Genomic DNA, 9,119 nt, shown 5'->3' on the forward strand with positions numbered 1-9,119 from the left:
TAATTAATTTATATTAATTTAAATATTTTTAATAATTAATTTACTTATATTTAGTTAAAAAAATATTGTTTAATATTTTATTTCATTAACTAAGTAACTAATTAGCATAACAATAAATTATTTTAATGTTAAATTCAATCAATATCTGTAATTATTTAATTTGATTTTTTACAAATTGTTGAACTAAACATAAGTATCTAACTTTTTGACATCAGTTAGTCTGCACATCTAAATGTAGATACTAATTATTTCATACATTTAAAACCCAAACATCTAAATATCAGATACTAATAATTATATCCAAGAAACAATATTTGCAATCCAGATGGGTCCTAGTATATATATATATAATATTCTAAACTAAGAAATTTTCGAAAATAGAAAAAAAAAAAAAAACTAACTGTTTACACTCAATAGAAGAAAATAACTAAAAGATAAAATTCATTACACTTAATTTTTCTATGAAGTGTAAATATTTTGTCAAATTTTTTATTTTTGAAAATTTTTCTTAAAAAATAATATAGTGAAATAAATTTATCTAATTGTATTGGCATGTAGCTATCTATTATGAGGTTTCTTAAAAAATATAATAAACCGGTAAAATATTTACACTATATGGAACAATTTCGAAAACGGAAAAAATCTATAGGTCCACAATGAAAAATACCAAAAATGTCCAAGTCAATACGTGAATAATCGGCTACATGCACATGTGTAATTTTGTTTCTAAACGATCATGATACCCAATCATGTAGGAAGTGACACACATCGTGTATCGATCATGTAAGAAATGACACATGATCGTGTAGATATTGGTACATGATTGCGTACCAAGAGCTAATCGATCGTGTACAAAATCTAAAAAATCTTGGTTCATGATCGTGTACTAAGATCTTTTATATTTGGTATAATATCTTGTACCAATATTGTTTAGATTTTGTACATGATCGTGTACCAAGTGCTAAACGAGTTTTGTTCAAGATCGTGTACAAAGCACTAAAGATCTTGGTTCATGATCGTGTACCAAAATCTATTATATTTGATACACGATCTTGAACCAAGATTGTTGAGCTTTGACACACAATCGTTTAGATATGGAAAAGAAAATATATGAGAGATGACGAAGATCGTTTACCAAGTGGGAATTTGAAGAAGTGAAAAAAGAAAGAATAATAATAATCGTAGAACAATGATCATAATTTAAAAAAAATATAAAAGAAAAATTGAAGAAGAAGAAGAGAAAGAAGAAGATGGAAAGGAAGAAGGAAGAAATCAAAGCCTCGCGAAATTCAAAAGCGGCAAGGGCAAACCTAAAATATTTAAAAAATGACTGGCTTCGTAGGTTTTTCAATTTTGTTACACGAACCGTAAATATTTTGATGTTTTGTTATATTTATGAAAATTAGCCTATTATTATTATCTAAAAGAGTACCTTTTATAATTGTAAGTAATAATTTAGTTTATACGATCTACATTTTGTAACTATTTAATTCCAAATTTTTTAAAAAATTAAGAATTGTTACATTTTTATTCCCCAAATTTTAAAAAATAGCTGCATTTAATAGAAGTTTAAGAAAATTTATCCTTTTGGTTTCGAGATTTTTAAGAATTTTAAGAATATGTGTGTACGATTCGAAAGCTTTAAAAATGTGTACTTTTAGATTGGAGTGTTTAACTATGATTTAAAAGTTATTTGAGTGGTTTTTTTTGGCACTTGCATATTCAAATCAGAGGATGCAACCATAGCTAATAAGGAGAGAGAATGAAGTTTATTTTGGTTTTTTTGAAAAGAATAAGGAAAAGGAAAAGAAAAAGTATAATAATAATAATAATAATAACATTATTATTATTATTTTAAATAAGGTTTCGAGATACGTAAAGGTCACTATTTATCTTCTTCCTCTTCTTGAGAACCCTAGTGATGTTACCCTTACACCATCTCTGTTCACTTTCCTAAACTATCGTCCACTTCATTGTCCACCGTTTCTTGCTGTCAAACCCAATTGTGAATCCAAGTCTCCTTCCACATCGTGCGACCCAAGTTGAAATGATATGAGGTTGGGTTGGTCGTGACGTTCCTTTTCATACACCCTCACCGTTGAATACCCACCTCCACCGTGCTGTCCGTCTGGTTTTGATCGTCTTCCATTCATTCTCCTCTGTTTTAGGTGAGTTCGAGCTAGTCTGTCATGGGCCAGCTGCTACCTATCATGTAACCAAGTTTGAGCCACACATGCAAGCCATCCGAGCTGGTCCTCCTTTCATGAGCTGCGTGCAAGCTGTTCCCTTAAGCACGACTCGATTCCCCCTACTCCAAGCCGCACGCATAGACTTAAGTTGAACTCGAGTCAAGCCCACCTTTAGCCGAGCCATGAGTGTTCTTTTCTCTTGCTTAAGCCATTTAAGATTTTGGTTTGTTTTTGGTGAGTATTTGATTAGGTTTTGGTTTACCCATCAAATATCAATTCCTTTGGTCTAAATAAACTAATTTTGGTTATTTTTTTAAAGTTGGATTATTTTTGCATGAAGGTTCGTTTGGCTAATTTTAATTGGAAGAACTGATCTGTGGAATTTTTCCCAATCAAAGTTGAATTGGAATTCAACCACAACTTTTGGTAAGTTGAATTAAAATGATTTTTAGGTCATTAAGCAACCGTTAAACTTATTATTTTTAGTCATTGGATTCCTTTTCTATTTAGGACCCATTCTTTGGAACGCTTGATTGTGAATGTTAAGAGTAATTTTGGTCAAGCTAATCTCGAGGTAAGAGATTCTACTACTAGATCTTGGAACTGAATTTAAGAGCTTGCATGTAATTTTCCATTATGTATTGATGTAGCTAAGATACATAATATGTAGATGTCGATGACTTGTTGATGACTAATATTATGATGATGATATATTAATCACATAATTAAGGACTTTATGATTAATATTTTGCCATGTTATAATGCTTATGTTATGCTACATGCTATGGATGAGTGTTCTATTAACTTTGTCTATTAGAGCCGTGTCCATATGGGTGTCCCTCGGGATCACCACATTTTTATGACTGTATGGTTCGACGGGACCACCAGTCTGCCATGATATGTAACTTTATGAGTCATCCGAGAAGGTCACTTACAACCCGATTCTCTTAGGTGTTCCTTCGGGTCCACTGAAGACCAGTTTCTCTTAGGTGTTCCATCGTGTTCATCGAATACCAGTTTCTCCTAGGTGTTCCTTTGAGTTCATCGAAGACTAGATGTGTTCTTACGGGATTACTAGATTTTGTGTGTTTGAGAGCATGATAGTTTGGGGTACTTCCTTGCAGTACCCTAATGGGAAGTTAACAAACACTTAGTGGAACTAGTAGTAGGTCCCTTACTGAGTATATGTTTATATTCGCTCTTTCTATGTTTAATTTTCCAGCCAACGGTAGAGGTAGAGGAAAGCTGACGAATGATAGGAAGTGACCGCGACTTGCCATATGGGACTTTTTGTCACTTCCGCCTTTCCTACTTTTAGCATTAGATTCTTCTTTGTATTTTTATTTGCATTTATCAAACTCATGAGTTATATCTATGTCACTTTTCTTTAAAAGTTAGATAAGGTCCGAACTAGGATTTTATTTTATAGCTTTTATTTCTATACATTTTATTTATGATTTATAAATGAGTATTTGAAGTTTCAATGAAAGTGTAATGCCCCAAAATAAGGTAATTTTTAATTTTAAGTATCTTAAGTTTAATTTTAACCATGTTGAAATTCTTTCTGGTGTTATTTGAGTTAATTGTTGAAATTGTTTGATTTTGTGGGATGTAGGGCTAATTAAATATTTTGGAAAAATATTTGGTTAGTTTACAGATATGGAATTTTGGTGTTATGAAAGACTTGATTTAAGTGGAATGTGATTGGTTATTTAATTGGTGAGATTATATGTAGATTTATATATATGATTATATAATTTATTAAGTTGAAGGTTAAGGATAATTATATTATGAAAATAATAATATAATATAATTATTTAAATAAAGATATAATATTTTTGGGAGAAGAGAAAAAAAAAGATAAAAGTGATGTTGTGATGGGTAGTTAAATGAAGAGAGAGAAGATATGGTCGGTTTATTTGGAAAAGATTGAGGAAAGAGGAAAAAGTAAAAGTAATAATAATAATATTGTTATTGTTTTTATTTAAATAGGACTCATGGGTAAACATGCACTTCATCTTCCTTCTCAAGAAATCCTAGTTCATCGTCATAAAACCCTAGCCGTCCGTTCAGCTGTTGCCTCTTTCGATTCTCCGATCAACCACCACTATGCACCAACCATCTATTTCTGCCGTCCGTTGATCTTGCTGTCTAAGCCGATCGCGAGCTAGCCATTGATCACGTCACACACCCGAGCCACACGAACAAGAGATGTAGTCGTGGGTTGGGTTTTCGTCATGCTTTGCTGTACTATAGTACCTTGTTGTTCGTCGTTGATCGAGCCGTCGTCTTCTCCGTCATTTTCCTGTTTAAGCACCGAGTCAAACTCTTCAGATCTAGTTGAGTCCACCTGAGCCAATCACTACTTGCGAGCCGTACGCTAGTGATCGTCTACGTCAAGCCGAGCCATTCCCTACATCAAAGTCCCACACGCGCTGTCCATTCCCTCCAAGCCATAAGCTGATCCGTTCTTTCATGAGCCGCACGTGTCTACCTCCTCCCTCACTAAGCCATATGAGCCGTCTACCCATTCCTAGCTAAGTCGCTGAGCCACCAAGTTTATTTTAACATTTTCCCTCCTATTTTGGAATATTTTTGGTAAGTTTTAATAAGTTTTGGGTAATACCCATGAGATTTAAATTTTGGACACTAAATAAATTAATTTTGGATTTAAGCTGAATTTTGGAATGTTTTTTTGAAGGATTTTTTTGTTGAATCTTGGAAGTAGTTACCTAAGAAATTTTTCCTAAGGTGAGTTGGTTTCATCCCTATTTGTACATAAGTTGGAAACCCTAATTAAATTTTGGTAGATATTAGTTAACAAAATTATTAAATTAATTTTGTCTGTATTTAGGACTTGATTGTTTGGGAAAGCTTGGTTATTGCTGTTAGGACTATTTTTGGTTAAGCTAATCTCGAGATAAGAGATTCTCCTACTAGACCCTCGTAATGAAGTTAAGAGTTTGCATGTGATTTTCCTATTATGCATTGATGTAGCTAAAATGCATAATGTATTGATGATGTATGTTAATGACTAATAGTTATGACTGAGTTATGTTGATGATGACGACTGATTATGTTAATGTTAATGCAAGAAATATTAATCTCATGATTAAGAGCATTATGATTAATTTTCAGACCATATTTATGATGTTATGTTGTGCTATATGCTATGGATAAGCTTTTTTGTTAATTTTATCTATTAGAGTTATACCCATATAGGTGCTCCTCAGGATTACTACCGTTTTATGACTGTGTGGTCCGACAAGATTACCAGTCTCATGAGATGTTATGTATATAAGTGATCCGACGGGATCACTTACAACCCGATTGTCTTAAGTGTTCCTTTGAGTTCACTGAAAACCAGTTTGTCCTAGGTGTTCTTTCGAGTTCACCAAGACTAGTTTTGTCCTAGGTGTTCCTTTGGGTTCACCGAAGACCAGAGATGTTCCTACGAGATTATTAGATTGCGTGTGTTCGGGAACGCGCTAGTTTATGGGTACTTCTTTACAGGATTATAATGGAAAGTTAACAGACACCTAGCAGAACTAGTTATAGGTCCCTTACTGAGTATATGTTCATACTCACTCTTTCTATATTTAATCTTTTAGACAGAGGTAGAGGTGGGGGTAGAGGAAAGTCGGCGAATGACAAGAAGTGACCGTCTCGTGCCATAGAGAAACTTTTTGCTCCTGCTTTTACTTATAGTTGTGATTTCAGTATTTTTGTATTCTTTGACTATTTTTTTTTGAACGTAAATTGGACCCGAATTAGAAGTTTATTTTAGATTCATTTTTACATTCATTTATTTATTTATAATTTTAAATGAGCATTTGGGGTTTTCATTAAAAAATTATTGTTGTTTTCTCATTTTGTTAATAAAGTTTTAATTCCTTTTAGTAGTAATGACCTCAGCTTAGTGTAAAGAGTTAGGCCGTTACAGAAAGTTTAGCGTTCTCTTTTAGTAGTAATGACCTCAATTTTCCTCCTTAGAAATGCATGAAAAAATCCAATTTTTTCATGGCTTTGCTTGTACTTGGATCTAAATCTCTTGGGAAAGAGATTGATGTATATTTGCAACTCCTAATTGATGAGTTGAAAGAGTTGTAGATTAATGGTGTGCAGACCTTTGACTGTACAGATGAAGAGTCCTTTCGATTACATGAATGTTTGTTGTAGACCATCAATGATTTTTCTGAATATGGTGACTTTTTGGGATGGAGTATGAAAGGATATCAAGCATGTCATACTTGTAAAGAAGATATATTGTCGTTTGGGATAAAAGGAAAAAATATTTTTTATGCCACACCGACATTATCTTCCTTTTGATCATAGTTGGTGTCGAAGTCGACAACATGACAAGAAACCCGAGCACAGGTCTCCACCAATTGTAATGAGTAGAGATGAGATCTTACAACAAATAAACTCTGGGAACTTTCTAGAGTTAAGTAAGCATCCATCCAAGATGAACAAGAAAAGATAGCATACTATTAATTGGAAAAAGAAAAGTATATTCTTTGAACTTCCGTATTGGTCTAAACTTCTTTTGTGGCATAAGTTAGATATCATGCATATTGAGAAAAATGTTTGTGACAACTTACTTGGCACTTTATTAAATATTGATGGTAAAATAAAGGACACAATCAACACCCGTTTAAATCTAGAAGACTTGAATATACGAAAGGAATTACATTTGGAAAGGCAAGAAACTAAGCTAATAAAACTACATGCTACGTATATATTAACTGGTAAAGAACGAATAGACTTTTGTAAGTTCTTGGAATCAGTTAAATTTTCTGATGGATTTGTCTCAAACATATCACCATGTATAAGTGTCAATGATGGAAAATTATGGGGATTGAAGACTCATGACTCTCACATTTTACTCCAATGACTTATTCTCATTGTTGTACGAGCGTACTTATATAAGGATGTGTGTTCAACTATAGTTGAGTTATGTAATTATTTTTCATGATCTATGTGTGAAGACAATATGTATTAGTGACTTGAATCGTTTGGATGACGATATTGTGCTCACATTCTGCAAATTTGAAAGAAATTTTCCACCTGCATTTTTTAACATAATGATACATCTTGTAGTTCATTTATCGATTGAGATAAAAATTGTTGGTTCAGTAAGCTATAGTTCACTACAACATATTGGGCTTTTAATAGCCCTCCAACATAGCCCATTTTAAATTGAGCTATTAAAAAGAAAAAAAAATTAATAATTAATTAAAGAATATCGCGCGCTAGCCCTAATTTTTTTTTTATTTTCGTCACTTCCCTTTTCTTCTCTCTGTTTCACTATCCGCACACGATATTCAATAGTTCATCTCTTTTCTTCTTCGGTCGGCCCTCACAGTTCAATCGGCTTCATCTCTCAGATTATTCAATTGATTTCTTCATCTCATCTCTTCATCGGTCGACCTCTAATGCTTCCATTCAAACGACAACGATTATCATGTGTTGATGCAACAACTTTTATCAGTGGTGCTTAGAGGCTTGCTCCCAAAAGGTCCAAGACATGCAATATATAGGCTATGCTCATATTTTAATAGACTTTGCCAACGTATAATTGATAGAGAGGTTATGTTGGATCTTGAAAAAGAAGTGGTGGACATTTTATGTCTTCTTGAAAGGTACTTTCCTCCGTCATTTTTTGATATAATGACACATTTAGTAATTCATTTGGGTCGTGAAGCTTGCATATGTGGACCAGTTCAATTTCGTTGGATGTACCCATTTGAAAGGTACATGTCTTTGGTCTATTCATAATTATGATTTTTTATGTATTAATAACATTTATTTTAGATACATGAAGGTATTGAAAGGTTATGTACGAAACAAAGCACGACCAGAAGGGTGCATTGCAGTATGTTACTTAGCTGATGAATGTGTTGACTTTTCAAACAAGTATTTTAAACAATCAGTTGAGGTAGTGAGTAGTCAACAACGTAATGAAGAATGCCAAAACGATGTCATCTTAGAGGGTCTCCCTATATCTTTTGGAACTTCAATTGAACTATCCGATGATGTACTTGAAAATGCACATCGATATGTCTTATTCAACACATTGGAGGTGGAACCATTTATAGAGTGAGATATGACCCTAAACAATATTATTTAATACTGTAATTTAAGTCTATTAATGATAGTTTATTTGGATAGGATGCGTATGAATGAACTCATGGTTTTAAACAAGAGACGAGAAAAGGATTCCAATCTACTTTGGAAGATTCATACAGAACAATTTCCATTGTGGTTGAAGTCTAAGGTTAAACTACTTTGTAAACATCCTATCAAACATTGGATATATGAAACTATAAGATACTTTAACTAACAGGTAGATATGTTTATTCTTATTAGATTGAATTAGATTCATCCGTTGAAGGTTACTCTAAGTTGTTAAAATGACTTGCGAATGGACCAAGAAAGAATGCAATGTCTTACACTGGATACATCATAAATGGGAAAAGATTTCACACAAAGAGTTGAAAAATCAACTCAGAACAATGGTGTTGCTGTAGATGCTACAAAATTATGTAGATCTAGTGCCAAAAATAAATCTCAAGTTATGGATGTAGTTGCTTATTACGGAGTGTTACAAGAAATCATCTTGTTAGACTATTATGTCTACTAGCTTCCAATCTTCAAATGTGATTGGGCAAATGTTCGCAATGGAATAAAAGTTGAGGAAGGATTCACTCTTGTTAACTTACATCAAAGTCAAAGCAAGTTTGTACGAGAGCCTTTCATACTCGCCTCCCAAGCCAAACAAGTGTTTTACGCTAGAGAAAATGACACTTCAAATTGGTATGTCGTATTAAAAGCACCACCGAGAGGGTTTCACGACTTGGAAATGTACGATGAGAATTATGATGATACTTTGGTTAATAATGAAAACATAAGTAATGCAGTTGAAGATGT

This window comes from Cucumis melo, chromosome 12 (assembly GCF_025177605.1).
Source record: "Cucumis melo cultivar AY chromosome 12, USDA_Cmelo_AY_1.0, whole genome shotgun sequence".
Taxonomy (NCBI): domain Eukaryota; kingdom Viridiplantae; phylum Streptophyta; class Magnoliopsida; order Cucurbitales; family Cucurbitaceae; genus Cucumis; species Cucumis melo.